Consider the following 19,482-nt stretch of genomic DNA (forward strand, 5'->3'; position numbering starts at 1 on the left):
CACCAAGGCCAAACTACAAAGTGCAACAAGTAATGGTAATGACAGTTCCAAAAATGTGCAGGGAGGAGAGGAGGAGAGAGGGGGAGAGGAGAGGAGAGGAGAGGAGAGGAGAGGAGGGAAGGGCTCCATGTAACCTGATGTGTCCCCCAGCAGTCTAAGCCTGTAGCAGCATAGCTATCAATGGTTCAGAGCTACCTGAACCAGTCCTAACTGAAGGCTCTGTCATAGAGGAAAGTCTTAAGCCTGGACTTAAACGTAGTTAGAGTGTCTGCCTCTCTGACCCATGGAGAGATGCTGGTTCCACAGTAAAGGAGCCGGTAACTAAAGGCTCTACCTCCCAGTCTGTTTTTATTGATACTGGGAATCACTAAAAGACCTGCATTCTGGGAGCGGAGTGCTCTGGTGGGACAGTAGGGACTAATGAGCTCTTTCAAATAGGATGGAGCTTTATCATTGAGAGCCTTATAAGTCAGTAGAAGGACTTTGAAGTCGATTCTAGATCCTACAGGAAGCCAGTGGAGAGAAGCGTTCTCTCTTCTTAACTCCTGTCAAAACCCTCGCTGCAGCGTTCTGGACCAGCTGGAGACTCTTTAGAGAGTATTTAGGACATCCTGACAGGAGAGAGTTGCAGTCATCCAGCCGAGAAGTGATAAATGCATGCACCAGTTTTTCGGCATCACTCTGGGAAGGGATCTTCCTAATCTTCGCGATACTTCGCAGATGGAAGAAGGCGGTCCTAGTCACATGCTTTCAGCACCAAAGAGAAGCCACCTTGGAGGATTTCAGTGACTTTTATCAAAGGTCCCACTTGAGTAGGAAGTTCCAACCAAGCTGGCCAGGAGTTGAACCTAGAATCTTCTGATCCGAAGTCAGACGCGTTCTCCTTCACGCCACCAGCCCTACAGGAAAGGTTTGTCTGAATAGAAGAAAGTCAACATGTTCATTTGTACTTGATTTGACAGAAAGTTTCAATGATAGGGTGGCATTTTCTGGTTTTGTGCTGCCAGATTGTCTAAATATCAAGTTTAGATCATCAAGTTATCACTGGAACACGAGGAGAGAATACAGTAATAAAAACATGATCATTTAAAAAAAATATCATACATGAATTATTTTGCATGAAATTATTCACTTTTTTAAGAAGAAAATAAGAAAGACAACCTAAACGACCAGGGCTCTGCACACGACGTGTAGCGACCAGCGGGACGGCTTTGGCCTTCTTAACGACTGCTAAGTGTCACTGACAGAAACTGACGTCTCAAATGGAGACGTGAGGCCAACAAGAAAACCCTTCAGCAGCTTCCTGAACACCGTCTCTCCCTGGAATTGCAGATTATTCACAAGACAGTAAAGAGTTGGAGGAGGAACTGTTGCCTCTCCTTCTGCCCAGGATGGTTCCACCTCAGGGGAGCGGTTCACTAAATACTCATTAGCTTCTCTGGTCCAAGAATATTGATGTTGGCTCGCAGAGACCAGATCCAGAGTCAGAGCTGAGACTTCAGTCCAACCACCTTAAGATGGAGGAGAAGAAGCCCTGATTTCTGGGTCTCACAGTCTTTTTCCACTTTCTTGGCTCCACCCACACAGGGGGCGGATCTATCATCAGCCACATCTTGAGCATCCCAGCATCCCTGGATATGTGGAAAGGTTTTTTCAAGAATGGCCACCAAATGGAGGGACAGCAGGAACAGGATCTCCATGGAGCTCAAAGGAGGGATCCCTCTCAGCTTGGAGCAGTCCCGGGCCTCATGTATCAACGAGGTTTATGCAAGAAAAACTTGCGTATGCCAGGATCGACGCTCACGTTCAGATGTATCAACACGAAAAGTTCGGCGATTCTTGTGTTGTTTCACTCCAACTCTGGAGGTGCCGTAGAAGTTGGCGGAAAGCCGATTCTTGCGTTAACTGCACTTTGGTCCGTTGGCGACACCCTGTGGCAGTGTTTGGTAACTGACATTTTTTGATTACCGCACATACATCGGATCCAAAAAGCCTTCCAGCGGGAGATGACAGACCATTCCGGGGTGAGTCAGTCGACCCTCGGCCGGGCCATGCCCTGGGTGGTGTACCTGATCATTGAACAGGCCAATATTAATTTGCAGCAACAGGCGGATTCTCAGATGTCTAATTCTCTAATGACTGCACTCATGTTGCCAGAAAAACGCCATCCCATGAGGAACACGCTTACGTTCATCGTAAGGGTTTCCACTCCATCAATGTGCAGATCATCGATGCACAGAGGCTGGAGGGATGGACGTCGATCCAGGCCGGGCAGCCGTCCTCGCACGCCAGAATTTCATTTCCACAGTGTGAAAGGGTAAGAAGCTACCACACGATTCATGAAGCCAGATTAATTTATTTTGTCCACTAAACGTTCCAGAACATTTATCAGGCAGTCAAGCTGCTCATTGATCCCCGTTATTCCCCTAATCATGTCCTCCTGCGACTGCAGGACCGCCTGTGTGAGGATTCCTCTGGATCCCTGTGGGCCGGAGGATGTGCCGCTGGGTCCGGGTGGGCTGGAGGACCGTCCGCCGCTTGTCGGCCTGGTGCCGGTGCTGGGGCCGGGGGATGGGCTGCCCGAATGCCGCTGGTCCTGGCGGATGACTCTGAGCCGGTGGACGGGCTGGCGCGGGAGCCGGCAGGGGTGCTGCACGTTGGTGGCATGGCTGACGGATCAATTTCTATTAAACATATTGGTTTATTTAAGTGTCTGATTCTGTGTATTTGTTGCCTTTACATTTGTGGCAAAGCAGCTGGAAATGTTGCTAAGAAAAGGAGTTGCCACTTCCCCTCCAGGCTCTTGGAGTCAGCGTGGGTGGTGGCGACAATCCCCCCACAGAGGTGCTGCCTATGACTGCTGCCACCCACTGCTCAAACTCCATCAGGTGCCCCTCTCCCTGACCCCCACCTGTCTGGCCGGCACTCCTCCGGAGGGCAGCTGTACGCCGCTTGACCTCCACCTTGACGTCCTGTTAGTGCCATTTTCCACATTGTTATTTAAATTTAGATTGAAGCCAATTGATTATTGTAGTTCTTCATTTAGTGATTGCGCAGTGTTTAACTTTAGCCAATAACAGGTCCCACCACTTTGTTTTCATCTCCATGGGGGTGTGTTGGTCTGAACCCACCTTGTTCACCCTCTCACTTCTTATCCACTCACAACCTTCATTGTTTATCCTGACACCACTGGACAGGCTGACCAACAGAATCTGCTGTCTCTCCTCCACCTCTCCTACCAGCACCTCCAGCTCCACGCCGTGACCCTCTTTTTCTTTGACATTATTTTGTGAGTGCCGACAGCGGAGACCCTATTTAAATGAATTTGCGTATTTCTTGGTGGGCGTAACGGGGGCGGGCCAGGTAGCTCCAACATCTGCGCTCAATTCCACACTGATTGGGATGTATCGAGGAAACGTGTGTGAATTCTGGCCTCCGCACATATTGATACATCCGGATCTTTTGGTGCGTAGGCAACTTTGCATTCTTGCGACCGCAAGTTTTTAGTATGACTTCCACGCACGTATTGATACATGAGGCCCCTGGTCTGTCCTTAAACTCCCACATTAACAAATCTCCATGTCTGTCCTTTAACTCCCACATTAACAAATCTCCAGGTCTGTCCTTTAACTCCCACATTAACAAATCTCCAGGTCTTTCCTTGAACTCCCACATTCACAAATCTCCAGGTCTGTCCTTTAACTCCCACATTAACAAATCTCCAGGTCTGTCCTTTAACTCCCACATTCACAAATCTCCAGGTCTGTCCTTTAACTCCCACATTCACAAATCTCCAGGTCTGTCCTTTAACTCCCACATTCACAAATCTCCAGGTCTGTCCTTTAACTCCCACATTCACAAATCTCCTGGTCTGTCCTTTAACTCCCACATTAACAAATCTCCAGGTCTGTCCTTTAACACCCACATTAACAAATCTCCAGGTCTGCCCTCTTCCATCTACGTAACATCGCTAAGATCAAACACATCCTGACTCAAAAAGATGCAGAAAAACTCGTCAGTGTGTTTGTCACTTCCAGGCTGGATTACTGCATCTCCCTCCTATCAGGCTGGACTAATAAGTCCCTAAAGACTCTCCAGCTGGTCCAGAACACTGCTGCCTGACTAGAACTGGTAGAAGAGACCATGTCTCTCCTGGATTAGCTTCTCTCTCTTTGCTCCCTGTCAAATTCAGAACAGAATGCAAAATTATTCGACCATACAAAGACCTCAACAATCAGGCTCCTTCATATCAGAACTCCTACTCTCCTCTTACCCAGCTAGAACCCTTCGTTCCCAGGATGCAGGTTCACTTGTGGTCCCTAGAATTTCTAAAACTAGAATTGGAACCAAAGCCTTCAGCTTGTCAGAGCTGGCGTAGGCTGGCCCTTACATATGCTGCTATAGGCTTGGACTGCTGGGGGATGTTCTATGATGCACTGGGCCTCTCTCTCCTCCTCTTTCTTCCTAGACTCATTCGTTTTACTAACTCATCTTCTTCTCTGGAGCCTTTGTGCTTCCCCACCTCCCAGATCCCTGATTGCTGCTGCTGCTGGAGGAGGCTATAGACCTGAAGAGGCTCCAGCTGCCAGCCTCAGCATCACCTGTTCATGTCCTCCTCTGTCTATCATTATCTTCCTCTTTCTCTCCTTCTTTACCTCTTCCCTCTTTTCCCTTCTGTATATCCCCTGGGGGGGGGGGATAATGGAGGAAGACAGGAGACAAGACAGGACATATTCTTTCACCAGGGGGTCAAAGCAGACATCAGTTCCCACTGATCCTGGATCTGATCAATGTTCCTGCCTGTTAAAAAGAAGGTTTTAGTCACTACTGTTGCAGGATGTGCTTGCTGATGAAGAATTGTTGGGTGTTAACTGATGGTAGGACTGAGGTGCTGGACCTGCTCTACTTGTAGAGTGTCATATGATCACTTTTGTTGTGATTTGGCGCTAAAAAAATAAAACTGATTTGACTGAAATGGAAACTGTTGGGGGGGTTTAGCCTCCAAGGTTATGTCTTTGATCTCTGAATTCTGTGTTTGAACTCTGAATTCTGTGTTTGATCTCTGAATTCTGTGTTTGATCTCTGAATTCAGTCTTTGATCTCCTGCTTCAGTCTTTGATCTCTGATCATGGAGCTGATCTGGGAGCAGTCCTGATGTTAAATGCTGTGATGAAGGACAGTGGTGAAATGGATGAAACATGTCAACATAAAATTAAATTCGAAACTTATTCCAAGCTTTATTTTGTGTTTGATGGCCATTTTTAAAGTCACTAATGATTTGCTTTGACTCCTGGATCCTGTGGTGCCTGATGAGGAGACAACTGGAGCACAAAGTAGGGGAAGAGGTCTGATATGGACCATCAACAGTTGAACATTGTTGGCGGGACTCCAACCTACGCAGGGAGACCCCAATGGATTTCAAGTCCATCGCCTTCACCACTCGGCCACAACAACCACATTCACACACACACATTTGTAGGAGACTGAAATTCACCAAATTATCTTTATTCTTATCTTTATTATTATCGTTTTGATGTTCTAGAGGAGACAACATCTGATCTTTGTTAGAGCCACCAGTCAAAGGTTTTCTTTAAAGGCTGCAGCAGCTGAGAATGAGGAATTAATAACCATCTTAGTGAGGACATTTTGAAACAATGACAGAAAAGATGACATTTTGCCAGCTCTGCTGCTCCAGCCAGTGTTGGACGGTGACTTGGGAATCTTTATTGTTGAATATCAGACGCCACTGGTGAGTGGATGCTGTATAAATTCCATCCATAAATGGAGGTGGATCCTAAAAGGGCTCGTTGACTCAGGAGGATCTCTCCACCCTACAGACTGAGACGGAATCATCAAAGATGGCAGTTGGAGTTCTGTGGATCTGTGCTGGATTCCTCGTCCTCACGGACCAGAAGTCTGTCTGAAATACGACACTGATTGATGATCTTTTCATGAATCTGAAAATGCTTCTAAACTTAAGAGGAAAACAAATCTATCTTTTATAATAATTTTCATCATGGGAACGGACGTCTGCTGCGGCTGGTTTTTAAACGAGAGCAGGAAAGGACAGACAGCAGAAGGCAAATAAATAGAAGAAAAGACAAAAGAGAGAGAGAGAGAGAAAGAATGAGAGGGAGGGAGGGCTCTAGTGGGGCTACTTCCTCCTCCTCTGCTCCAGTTGGTTCCGCCCTGTCTGCTGGTGTCTCCACTGCTGTCACAGAGCGGCTGATTGTCACACCAAGAGACCGCAAGTGTCTCATGTTCAGTGTCTGGCACGGGACTTTGCAAAAGTAGGTAGTTATAGTTACTAGTTACTTCTGCCAAAATGTAACTGAGATAGTACCTGAGTTCCTCCACTCTGAAAGTAACTACTCACCAGGGAAAGTAACTACTGCAAGAAGACAGACATGTCCTCCCTCAAGCCTCAAACAGACCATTGGTCCTGTTTGGTGTTCCAAGTCACACGTCTGGCCTTCTGTTTGAGGGGAGGAAGGTGTGGGGAACCCAACCCCTGGTTTACTGGGAGATTCATCACAGCCGACTTGGCACACACTTTGTTTGTCTCTGACCAAAAGACACAACAGGACCTCAGAGGACCGTACGACTCTTCATTTCTTTTCACCAGGAGAGAAGTCTTTGTTTTTTGGAAAATGGCCGATTGCAACGGTAAGCAATTTCTTTATGTATTGTTGTCTTTAACTGATGCAATGATAAATTACTGGTGTGCTTTTCAACATTTGAAACCTTTTTTTGTTGAGGAAAAGTCCGGTGAGCCTCTCTGTATGATCATATCATTAAAAAATAAATATTTGATTGAGTAAACAACTAAAACTTCTAGCCCATGACCTTTGCTTTCAAACACCCATATTGACCGCGTGCCTTTTGTTTTAGGGGAGGAGGGGTGAGGAACCCCATCCCTGCCTTTGAGCTGCTCTGGCTGTTTGACCTCTGTTCAATGGTGATGTTATTTCTGCTTCTTTTTGACTGTATGGAACAAAACAAGCTGAGGGCCAGCGAGTGTATTCAGAGATGGAGGCCAGGCAGCTGGAATCTCCACCAGAGGAAGCTTCAGGGTGTGCAGGACCATACCTGGATCATGAAGACGGGTTCATGGATCGGGAACTTTCAGCCAAACTCATGGAGCGTCTAAGAACTGTTGTCTGACTGCTGCTCAATGCTGCCATGAACACACAGTGGACTGATGACTGGTGATGAAGCATTCATGTGAGAGCAACCACACGTGGGGAGGAAATACCTGATGACTATTTTGAAAGAGATCATGAAAACATACGATCCAGGCTTTGGAACAGAAACCTCATCTGCACAATTAGAAAGGACCTGTTCCTGAACCACAGGCTCATCAGTCCTGCTAAGATCACGGGCACTGCTGAGACACTGTTGGAGACACTGTTGGAGACACTGGCGCAAGCAGGGGTGGCACCAAGAGCGACTGGTGACTGTTGGAAAGTACACAGGTAGGTGACCACTGCTGGAACATTCATGCTGAACAAGCAGGATCTCAAACATTGGTATTCTACTTAGGTGGCGCTACAGAGTTGGATGTACTATTTTGACTACTCTGACTTTGCCTACATGCAGGAATGCTGCCCAGGTCCGTACACTGCTAATGGGACTGATGGGTGCCCTCAACCTTGCATGTCCCCCATGACTGTGCTACACTTCTGAAGTGTTTCAAAAACTTCTCTTGGATCTGGATGGACTTCAACTGTCCCCCAAAGTCCACGCATTAAAGGTGAAATTGTCTTGAATGAAGATTTGAAGTGACAAACTTCACAATGCCAAACCGATGAGGTCAGGTTTGAATGGATGAATGTTGCAGTTGAACAAGATTTGAAAGCACTTTGATGAAGCGTTTCAGGAGTTCTTGTCACGCTCACTGACTGTTACACACTTACGCTCACACACTCTCACACACTCACTTTACAGATGTGCGGTACACAAACGGTGAAGAGGTTTTTGCTAAGAACATTTTTGTTTTGTTTTTTTAAGAACATTTTGGTTAGTTTTTTCCTGAAAGTACTTGTAATACGTTGATTCTTAAAAATAAATATGTATTTGTACTTTGACTACTCTAAATTGATAGTAGGTGTGACTGTGAGTGTGAATGGTTGTCTGTCTCTATGTGTTGGCCCTGCGATGGACTGGCGACCTGTCCAGGGTGAACCCCGCCTCTCGCCCGTTGACGCTGGGATAGGCTCCACCCCCCAGTGACCCTTAATGTGTAGGAACAAGCGGAAGACTATGGATGGATGTATTTGTACTGTATTTTAGATGTGTGATCCTCTTCCTGAGACTGTCTACCTGGACAGTGAGGACCAACAGGACATCCTTGGTGCCTTTCTGAAGGCAGTACTTCATAGAACACCAACACAACTGAGCTTCACGGATGAAGTGCAGTTCATCTTTGGTGTTCTAGTTCCTGAGGGAGGCCTCACCATGGATATATTTTACAGAGTTTGTCCTTGCAGGAGTAAGTGACTTAATAGAGTCTAACAAAGGGTTGAACCTGAATGAGAAACTCATTCCTTAACCAGGAATCGAACCCGGGCAGCGGCGGTGAGAGCGCCGAATCCTAGCCACTAGACCATCAGGGACCACACTGAGCTCTCCAACAACAGAGACTATAGACAATGACTCAAGAACACAGGACTCTGTTGTCTCAGCTTGAGATACAGAGGGTCCACCAAGACCACCAGACACCTCAGCCTCCTAAAGACAGTCCACCCCCAGGATCCTGCCCCCCTCTGCTCCAACTCAGCCCTCCATTCATAACGTGACTTTGTCTCAGTCTCTTCACAATGCCAGTCACTGAAACACTGACAATGTGATGGGGGCATTTTCTTCCAGGCTCACAACTGCTACTTCCTACAGTCGTCTCTACTGTGTACTTGTACTACCAGTTGTTATGAGCGTCTGTGGATTTCTAAATATTCCAGTCCTCAGTTTGCAACTGTATAGTGATGATGGGTCCGTTTAGAGCCAATCAATTTTAATAATTGATCTTTGCATCTGGACATTATTTTAGGAACACAAATACTTTTACTTCATTCTGAGGATGAGCAGACGTTCAATATAATTCTCATTTCCTGGTCAAAGACTCCTGCTAGTCAGTGAGGATCTGGGCTGGATTGTAAAGATTCTGAGAGGGAAACCTTCACTCTGGACTGGACTGAGAACGGAGCAGCTGCAGCTTCCTGGAGCCTGACTTGCCTCTGTGGTCTAAGGCTGTGTGGGCTGACATCAGAGTGAAACTCCTGAGATCACAGAGCCTTTGAGATCACAGGCTGAGTTCCTTTTTATCCCTAAAATGAAGAATAAAAATGTTGTGTCTGTGTTTGTGTTTGCTGCATCAGTTAAACAGTGACTCTAACAGAGGGGATGTAGCTCAGTGGTAGAGCGCATGCTTTGCATATATGAGGCCCCGGGTTCAATCCCTGGCATCTCCAGCTGGTCCTTTGGAGCCTTCATCTTATCAGCTAAATTGATCCATAAATGTGACAACAGTTGATAACAAACAACCAGAAGAGAAACCAGTCTGTTGCATATCAAAGTATTTGTAGCTGCGTCAGTGTGACTGTGAGCCTTCATAGCCAGCATGAAGGAGCTGGTTTTATCTTTGGAGGGGAAATCCCACACACAGCTGCTCTCAGTTCCAAATGTGTGTGTCCTCACTCCTCCGTCCTCCTGCTGCCCTCAGAATACAGACACAATTCAACCTGGCAAGTTTGGAGCATAGAAGTGCTCCTGAAGAGATGTGTGTCAGCCCACAGCTGGCTGTTCTTACCTGGAACCTCAAGATGAAACTGCTTCCACAGATTGGAAATGAATCTGATGTTGACTTTTGGACAAATCACCTGTTCATCAGTTCATCATCACTTCCATCTATTTTCTACTGCTTATCTTGTTATAGAAAGGAGTCTATCAGCTGTGTGACTGAGGCAGTTACTGTGAGCTGCTGCATGTCTCAGTGTGTGTGGGGGGGGCTGTGTGTGACTGGTCGGCTGCCAAGGATTTTTGATGAGAGCAATCATGATCAGCTCAGAGATCACGGCAAAGAAGAAGGAGAGTTTTTGGTTTTTGGGGGGTTCAATTTCTAAGTCAGACACATCATCACAATTTGAATTTTTCCTCCAGTAAAAAACAAAACAACACAAAACCAAACAAAAACATGATTTGACTTTTGATGTCTACATTTTTTGGAAATTGTGAGTCCAACAAGCAGGAGGCCGTTTGAGCTTGGAAACTGTGAAGCATCACCAGTAACTGCTGGTTAATTTACAGTTGTTTCCTCCAAAAAGTTTAAAAATGAACTCAATGCTGAATCCCTAGTGGTCATCACTGAGCTGCAGAATTGGTCCATGCAGGAGGCTGAGCAGGTCTTCCTCTCTGGTCCAGTGTATCAAACATCAGCTGCAATGTCTCAGAATACTGCCAGTGCAATGAAGAGAGTGTTGGCTGACTACAATGGCAATGCCAGAAAACAGCAGCATGACATTTTTGTAGATGTTTGCGTCCAGGTATGAAGGTAGAATGACAGGCCCAATGTTCAGTAAAAACATCCTAAATCCGGTTGCTTTCCACCTATCAAGTTCCCTCAGTGTTCAGGTTTCCTGGCAAATTCTACAGGAGTATGATTGCGTAAACCTGTCAAACAGTCAGACATCCGGTTGACAAGGCCGGCAGGTAAAGGGAATTTGAGAGGCCCCCTAAGCCAAATGTCCAGAAGTTTCCTTACAGCACCCAAGCACACTGAATGCATAAAATCACCTGGGACCTGAGATACCATCCCTATGCTTAAAAAAAACACGATGGCAGCTGATTGTACAATAAAACATTTTATTGTGCATTTTGTTCAAAACCTGACCATAAAATGGCTCGTCATTTAGAGTCTAAACATAAAGATAGGCCAGATGTGGCTGGAGCAGTTGCATTCCTAAAAGGCTCTAAAGAGCGAAGGATTCAGTTGGCTATCTTAAGGAATAGGGGGAACCGTATCCACAATGGTGATGTCCTCAAACAGGGAAAAGGACTGAAGGGTGACTGTCTCATTCAGGTTCAACCCTTTGTTAGACTCTATTAAGTCACTGACTCCTTAACTCTGTAATCCTCCTTAGTAGCTTTGGTTATTGATGATCTGCAATGGTTCATGGGGGTGGTGCCTATCCCAGCAGCCTTCAGGTGAGGGGCGGGGTTTATCCTGGACAGGTCACCAGTCCATGGCAGGGCCAACACATCGAGACAGATTGATTATAAAAATGTTCATCCCCAGTTTGAAGTTAGAGACAGGATTTAAGTGTGGAAGGGTTTTTTTTATCTTCAATTTAATTCAAAGTGTTGGAAACTGTTTCTAACAAATTCTACTGTTGAACAGTCAAAATGTTTTCTAACCAAGCTGAATGCTCTCATATACTTTTTAAAGTTGAGTTCCTTTCATGTCCTCCTGAGATCAAAGACAGAATTCTAGGTACAAATAAATAAACAATAAAAGCCCTGATGACATCATCATCAATTCTGACTTTGATCTGGAGGCTCTTGCTTCAAATAAAAACCGTTGTTCCAGGGAAAAATCTGCATATAAACACACAAACAAACACACACACACACACTCTCTCACACACACACACACACACACACACACACACACATACACACACACACACACACACACACACACACACACACACACTCACTCACTCCCAGTCACTAACCCATATTGTCACCACTTAAACCACCACTGGAGTATTGAAAGAGATTCCACATGTTGGTCAACCAGAGAAGCTCCAACTGGTGAAGGTCATCCAACCCTGCATGAAGGTCAACCTCCATCATCTGCTGCTCATTAGCAGGGACTTAGCTCCAATGGTAGAGTGCTAGCTTAGCATGTGAGAGGTAGAGGGATCCATACCCTCCTTCTCAGAATACTTGAACTTGTTCTGTTGATCAGAGGAGCTGCTGGGTGATGAATGCTGATGTTTTTCCACTGCTGTGATAAAGTGTCCCCTGTTACTGAGATGTGGATGAACACCTGCTCAGGTGAAAGCTGCAATCAAACCAGGGACTCTGAACCTCCCACACAGTGAAGGAGTTTGTCCTGCAGGTTGATGGATGCTTTGAAATTCCTTCAACATTGATTACTTTCCTGTCTCCTGCTGAGTCCGCATCCAGAACCTGGTCAAGAGGAGGCTAAGAGCTCAGGAGGTGATGTGACGGCTGGTTGGACAACTCAGCAGCCAGAGCTTCCAGTCTGAGACCCCAGCTCCACACCATGGAGAGCCTCCTGGATGATGTCCTCAAGCAGCATCCCTGTTTGTCTCCTGGCTGCAGCTGGACGCCCTCACAGCTCTGAGAGTCCAGCAGTGTTGCTCTCTGTCCATCTGATGTCCGTCCTCTCCTGTGTTTGTCCGTTGAGAAGAAGGGAGACAGATTTCTCTTCCTCTCTTCTCTCCAGACGACCTTCTTCCTGTGTCAAACTACTTTGCTCTGCTCAAAGATCAAACTGATCCAGTGGCTATGGGTGCCTGGACCTCTCTGGACCAGCCGGTCCTGAGTGGATCCAACAGTTTCCCATGGGTGACTCTGTCATGGTCTCTCTCCTCCTGCTGTCTCCAACTCTCAGAGTGCTTCTACTGGTTTCTCCCCATCGTCCCTGTTGCTAGGCAGAGCACTGGTGAGGACTGAGGCCAGTGATGACATCACCTCCAGCTGAGACCTGCCAGGTGATCCTGCTTCATTCAACTCTGCTGCCTCTGCCACTGCCCTGACTGGTGAGGCTGACAGCAGGTTCTCTCTCATCTAAACTCTCTGTTTACAATGGAGGCTGAAATCCTTGTGATTGGTGGTTCAATCATCAGGTCTGTTGAACTCCCAGGTGCCATCACCTGCTGTCTTCCTGGTGCCAAAGTTGTGGTCATTATTGAACCGTCTCCAGGACTCATCGATCTCCACCCCTCTTGCAGGTTCTCCCTGTCTCTGTGTGGGTTCTCTCTAGTTCTCCAGCTTCCTCCCACAGTCCAAAGACATCAAGAGGGTCGTGGTTACCTGGACACTCTGAATGACTGTGAGTGTGAATGGTTGTCTGTCTGTGTGTGTTGGTCCTGGGATGGACTGGCGAACCATCAAGGGTGAACCCCCTCCTCACCTGATGTCAGCTGTGATAGGCTCCACCCCCACGAACCATTGCAGACAATCAGTATAGAAATGGAAACTTAGCTGCTATGTTGAATCACTTAAACCTTCTGAAGTCTACTTTTGCCTCAGTGGAAAAGTAGAATGTTATTAACTCTCACAATGGTTTGAATTCTGATTTCCACCCCTTTTTAACAGATCCACATTTCAAAACAACCAGGTTTATTTTGCTCCTTTCTTTTAGCAGAGGATGATTTTGATCCATCAACCTCTGGGTTCTGGGCCCAGCACACAGCCTCTGCACCACTCTGCTCCACCATTTATTAAACAGGCCTTGATTTAGTATTATTTATTTCTATTATTATTATTATTATTTATTTTATTGACTTCACCTTGATAACCAGGAGGTAACGTGGTAGTCAGAGCAGCGATGCTCAGGTCTGTGGACTCAGAGGAGGGCTCTTCTTCTGGTCCTGGGTTTGAAGACATCAGCAGCCTTGTTGGAGTCAACTGGGATGTTCCTCTCAATATCCAGCAGCATTAAATCAGAGAGCCTGTCTGCTCCATGGCTCCTCCTGAGCTGGTCCTGGATCAGCTTCCGTTTGGAGAGTCACCGTTACACTGAAGCAGAGGTCACTGGCAGTGTTGCATATACTGGGAGGAGCCTGATGCTCTGGGTACACTGTGCCCATGTTGTTGGCTTGAAGGCAGCTCAGCGTCACTGCACATTGTTGTTTTGGAGAGTTCAAGATGAGGAGAACACCTCAAGTTCAGGACATTTTCTTCCCAGAGTGATAAAAGCAGCCAACACCTCCAGCACAGAGAGACCTGCCACACCTCTCTAGTGACCTGGGACATGATGGCAGTGGTGGGATTTGAACCCACGCCTCCACAGAGACTGGAGCCTTAATCCAGCCCCTTGGACCACTCGGCCACACTACCTCACTGTGCTGGTCGGCGAGTTGGTCTGCTAAAGGCATGTTGAAGAGGAAGTAACAGGGGGACTCCTTCCCTCCCACAGTCACAGGAAGTGACGACAGCGCTGCTAGAAATGGTAAAAGGACTCAATTTGTACAGAGCCTTTCTACCTCAGCAGCCACACTAGCAAACCCCTTTGTTTGGTTTGTTGTTGTTTAGTGACTGTGGATGAACACACAGGAGAAGTTGAGCATGAATCTGTGTTCCTGTTCACTTGAATACATGCAGGAGTAGCAGGTGGAAATACTACTGTTCACTTTTGTTCAGATTTCAGAACTGTTGACACAACGGTGTCAGATTAAAGCATCTCCACCTTCCAGATGCTGGTCTCCTTCTGGGGTCCTGACTGACCTCCATCTTGTGTTCTGGATCCACTTGAACCCAGCAGCTCCAGATCCCTTCACTCCCTTACAGGGATAGAAAATGGCTGCTGGATGGAAGTCCCCCAACTGTGGCTGTTCTGAAACTCTTCTCCTCAGTCACTCCTTAGTTGACACTGAGATGGAAACTCTGAGTATCAGGTTCAGAACAGCTGATCTGAGTTGGTCCAATCAGCTGTGAGTGTGTTCACTTTGAGTGGCACACGTGCACAACCACGACAAAATGACATCATCAATGTAGCCCTGATACCACGAGTCACCATGACAACCGAGAACAAAATAACAAGTTACTTTGAAATAGACCTTCATTCCTTTCTGGATCCCATCACTAATATGAGCCTTCCCAGTCTGTCAGGTGGTAGAATTCAGTCAGCACCAATGACAGGAGAGTCAGAGTTTAGAGATCAAAGACAGACATTAAAGTCAATATATTAAATTTGATGTTTCCATGGAGGGGCAGTTTTACATTTTTATTCTTGGATGCATTTATATTTTAGAATCAGAAAGGCAGTTACAATGACATCATCAAGACAAAACCTGGTGTTACAAAGGTGAGGTGAACAATTTTAACAGTCAATCCCAAATTTAGGCCTGAAGTTAGAAAATAATATTAGCTAGCTAGCAACATTAGCTAGTTAATGTTAGCAAGCTGGCAATATTTAGCGCCATCAAATAGTTAAAACAAGGTCAGCAGCTGTTATGATGATGGTCACATGATTTAACCTTCCTCCTGTGTGACCTGTTGGAGGTTCTAAATGCATCAAAGAACCACATCAATTTGTTTATTGTATCAAGGATTTTTGACTTTGTCAGGAACCTCTAGTTCAACAAAATAAAACCAACAAATGTTTTTCAATGAATGATCAAATAGTGAGGGTCTGTCTGGACCAGTTATCAAAATAAGATGATAAAGCAACAATCAGAGCCAAACCTGAAGTCAGAAGTGCACTGTCAGCAACACTGCCAGCAGCTCCTCTCCCAGTCATGGGAGCTTCAGGGACTCCCATCAGCCTCGTTCTCCCATCAACCTGCACAACAACACAACAAACAAAGACCATCCTTGATGTGTCTGCATAGAATGCATTTGTGTTGTGGACCCACATCCACCAAGAGTGCAACAGCATCCTCCTCAGCAGCCCTGCCTCAACACCAACCAGAACAGCCACAGCCACAACCCCACTCAGGACCTGATTCCAAAAGAAAGAGGGTCAGGACTGCCCAAGCAGTCAGGACAGCAGGACAAATGGATTGTGCTTCAACTGCAGGAAACATTTCTGCAGAGAACACACAGAAGTGTCACACATGCATCTAAACACACACACACAATCAATCAATCAATCAATCAATCAATCAATATTTCCATGGATAAGGAAGCCTAACAAGGTCACCAAGAGATGGAAACAACTTGGAGGATAGAAAATTGTTTTAGTTTATTTGACAGCTGATTGAAGACGTGGCTCAAAACTGACCGTTAACATAGAGATGGGAACAGGAAGCTGACGCAAGAGGAAGGTTCCAGCTCTGAAAAAGGAGTTTGATCAAAATCTTGAACTGACAGTAGAAATATCCTTTTGTATGTTGACCTTTGTTGACAGAAGTCACTTTAGCTTGGCAGTGAAAAGAATGGCTGCTAGCTTGACAAAGAACTGCACAAACCAGGTTCAAGCTGGACTTTGGACCCTGGTATCTGCAACGACTCCATCAACTCCTAATCTAGCAGCTCTGCTGGGTCCAACTTTTTACAGAACATTTGACAGACCTGTGGAGCAGTGAGGACACACATGAGTTGATCACATGATCCACTGAAGCACCATTTTACCTGCCACTGAGGTCACCAACATGAACTGGAGTTGGGAATCTTGAACTGAACCTGGTATCACAGCGACACCTACTGCTGCAAAATGGAACAGAAACATTGAACCCAAGTACAGGATTTGAGGGAGACTGATGATCGCTGTTTGGGTTTTTGAAGAACAAGGAGGGTGTGGGTTCAAGCTGGATTCTCAGAGACTATTTCCCCAACCTCTACGTTGGCATCTACACTGTCATCCATTCACATGATTGGATGACCCAGTCATGTGACTGAAGTCATCCAGTCATGTGACTGATGTCATCAAGTCATGTCAGTGATGTCACTTTGCAGGACTGTCATTGCCGTCACATTATAGAAAAGAATCCAGACACCACATTTATGGGGCAGTTTTGGTCTTTAAACACTTGACAGTTCCAGGAGATTTAGTCTGGCTCAAGATCTTCAGATCAACCCAGGACAGAAGGCTATGACTCCATTGGATTGTATAGTTGGAGCATTCAGAGATCTGGTGGATCTCAGTAAGAGCTGTATTTATCCACTGAATGATCCTGGTCAATGTGATCCTGCTCCTCCATCTCTAAGGCTGACAGAGCAGGAGGACCTGACTGAGAAGAAAGCTGCACTTGAGCAGCTTCAGTCTCTGAGTGACAACACACAGGCAGAAAACCAGAATTTGAGGGAACAAGTTTCTACTCTTGAACGGGAGAATAAAAGAGCAATCCAGGAGCTGCAGAACCTCACTGCTGTGGTGGCCAACCTCCAAACGGTCCAGGACAAGAACCAGACTCAGATAGAAGATCTGAACGCAACAGTCCACAGTCTTCAGCGTGAGGGGAGGAAGGTTGATGGAGAGAACAATGAGCTCAGAAAAGAGCTGACCCACGTTCAGTCTCTGAGGGAGAGTGAACAGGTGGAGATGAAATGTCTTGAGGAAGACCTGAACGAGAAGAAAAGTGCACTTGATCAGCTTCAGTCTCTGTGTGACAAGAGATGGACAGAAAATCAGAATTTGTGGGGACAGGTTTCTAGTCTTGGACAAGAGAAGATTATTGCATATCAGCTGGTAGAGAACATGTCTGCCATGGTGGGCAACCTTGAATCTGTGAGGGAGGAGAACCAGACTCAGATCAGAGACCTGAACACACAAGTCCACAATCTTCAGCTTGAGGTGAAGATGGTTTGCAAGGAGAAGTGTGACCTCAAGTGTGAGCTCAACTCCATCCAGGCAGAGAAGAACAAAATGAGAGAAGAACTCACTGAGAAGAAGACGACTCTTGAACAGCTGAGATCCCAGAGTGAGGAGAGAGAGGCAGAAAATGGATGTTTGAGGAGACGAGTTTCTACTGCATCTCAGGAGACAGAGACCTTCACTGCAGAGTTGGCCCACCTTGAATCAAGGAAGGACCAGGACCCCACAAAGAGTGACAGTCTGAACGGTGAAGTTCAGAGTCTTCTATATGCAGTGAGAATACAAAAGAAGAAAAGGAACAGTGCTCAGTGGGAAATCCTTGGAAATCTTCATGATTTAAAAAGCTGTTTGAAAGAGGAAAATCATGACCTTCAAGTGAAGGTCCAGCAAACTTCTGAAGAGCAAACAGACTCTCCCCTACGTCCAGCCAGAGAAGAGCAAGCAGACTCTCCCCTACGTCCAGCCAGAGAAGAGCAAGCAGACTCTCCCCTACGTCCAGCCAGAGAAGAGCAAACAGACTCTCCCCTACATCCAGCCAGAGAAGAGCAAGCAGACTCTCCCCTACGTCCAGCCAGAGAAGAGCAAGCAGACGCTCTCATATGTTCCTCTGCAGAGGAGCGATGGGATTCTGCTGCATGTCCTGCAACTGAAAAGCAGAATGATGGGGGCACCCTGGAGACTGGACCTGCTACGGGTCAAACCAGAGGTCTACTGAGCCGTGTGACATCTGGTGTAGAAGATGCTCTGTTTATGTTCATCGTTCTTTCTTTGTGTGCTTTTCCTCAACTTTGTTTTCTTTGTTTGTTATATATGATGATACCTTGATCACCACAGCAGTTGATCCCAGCTTGATTAGCTGAGTCCTTTGCAGTCTAAAGCACTTTAATGACACCTGTGGGGTCCCTTATCCTCCCTGACCACAGGGATTCAGCCTCAGTTAAGGAGAGTGAACCTTCCAGGTTGCAGCTCCTAGACTCTGGAACGCTCTCCCACTGGACATGAGGACGCTGAAGACGCCTTCAGAAAGAAGCTAAAGACCCATTTGTTTAGTGATATTATTTTTCATGATGGAATCGTCCCTCTGTACCTGCCCACACAGGTCACGAGGTCAAATGATTCCCTGTTTAAAACAGCTCTTCCATCACATGGATGTGCATCCCAACAGTCAGAGCTCACAGATGCTCCTATTCCCTCCGGTGGGAGGCACTACGAGTGACTGAGGGTCAGGGGGGTCAGGCTAGTCCAGATAGTGGGTCTGTATGACGTTGGTAGGGAGGGATAAGGTAGTGGCAGAGTTCAGGCTGTAGCTGTGCTCCAACAGTTGAGACAGGGCAGACAAAAAATGACCTCCCTATGGCGTTAGGAGTGATTCTTACAAGAACCAATCAATAAAAGTGGGTGGTGACCTGCACATGTGACGCTTGTGTTGATGATTACTGGGTCTCCTCCATGCTCATTTATCATGAATGAATCCCTCTGAGTAAAACACCTGATGACTCCTGAGTTGTTTCACAAAATGTGTGTGTGTGTGTGTGTGTGTGTGTGTGTGTGTGTGTGTGTGTGTGTGTGTGTGTGTGTGTGTGTGTGTGTGTGTGTGTGGGCAATAACTACAAGCTGTCTATGTATAGATCAAAAAATTATGAATCAGTTGGATACATTGACAGTGGAAGTTCAGGTTTCCTGTAATTCAGTTTGCAGACAACACAGAAAACTGCCCATGACTCCTCCCCTCATTCTGGAGGAGGCTTTAACATGAAAATGAAAATGCTGAGAGACACAAATGCAAATCAGGGTATTTGACCAGAGGTGACATATTTTTTAATGCTTTTCTTGTTATATTAGTTATATATGTTCTGTATGGTTATATTTGTTATGGTTGTTATGGAATTTATGGTTATTATCTCTGTTTCTTGTGTCTTTGTCTTGTCGTCCTCCCCTTCGTCCGTCCTGGATTTTTGACCTTGGTTGCAGGAAGC

At 46.2% G+C, this 19,482-nt stretch overlaps 2 non-coding genes across 2 annotated transcripts; one reads left to right on the plus strand and one right to left on the minus strand.

Moving 5' to 3' along the window:
- Positions 1-5,372: 5,372 nt before the first annotated feature.
- trnas-uga (transfer RNA serine (anticodon UGA)) lies at positions 5,373-5,454 on the minus strand. Its single transcript has one exon. It is a non-coding gene; the product is annotated as a tRNA-Ser (tRNA).
- A 3,941-nt stretch (positions 5,455-9,395) lies between these two features.
- Positions 9,396-9,467, plus strand: trnaa-ugc (transfer RNA alanine (anticodon UGC)). Its single transcript has one exon. It is a non-coding gene; the product is annotated as a tRNA-Ala (tRNA).
- The last annotated feature ends 10,015 nt before the right edge of the window (positions 9,468-19,482 follow it).

The sequence above is a fragment of the Aulostomus chinensis genome, chromosome 1, assembly GCF_037954235.1.
Source record: "Aulostomus chinensis isolate RoL2024-O1b breed Wild chromosome 1, RoL_Achi_v1.0, whole genome shotgun sequence".
Lineage (NCBI taxonomy): Eukaryota > Metazoa > Chordata > Actinopteri > Syngnathiformes > Aulostomidae > Aulostomus > Aulostomus chinensis.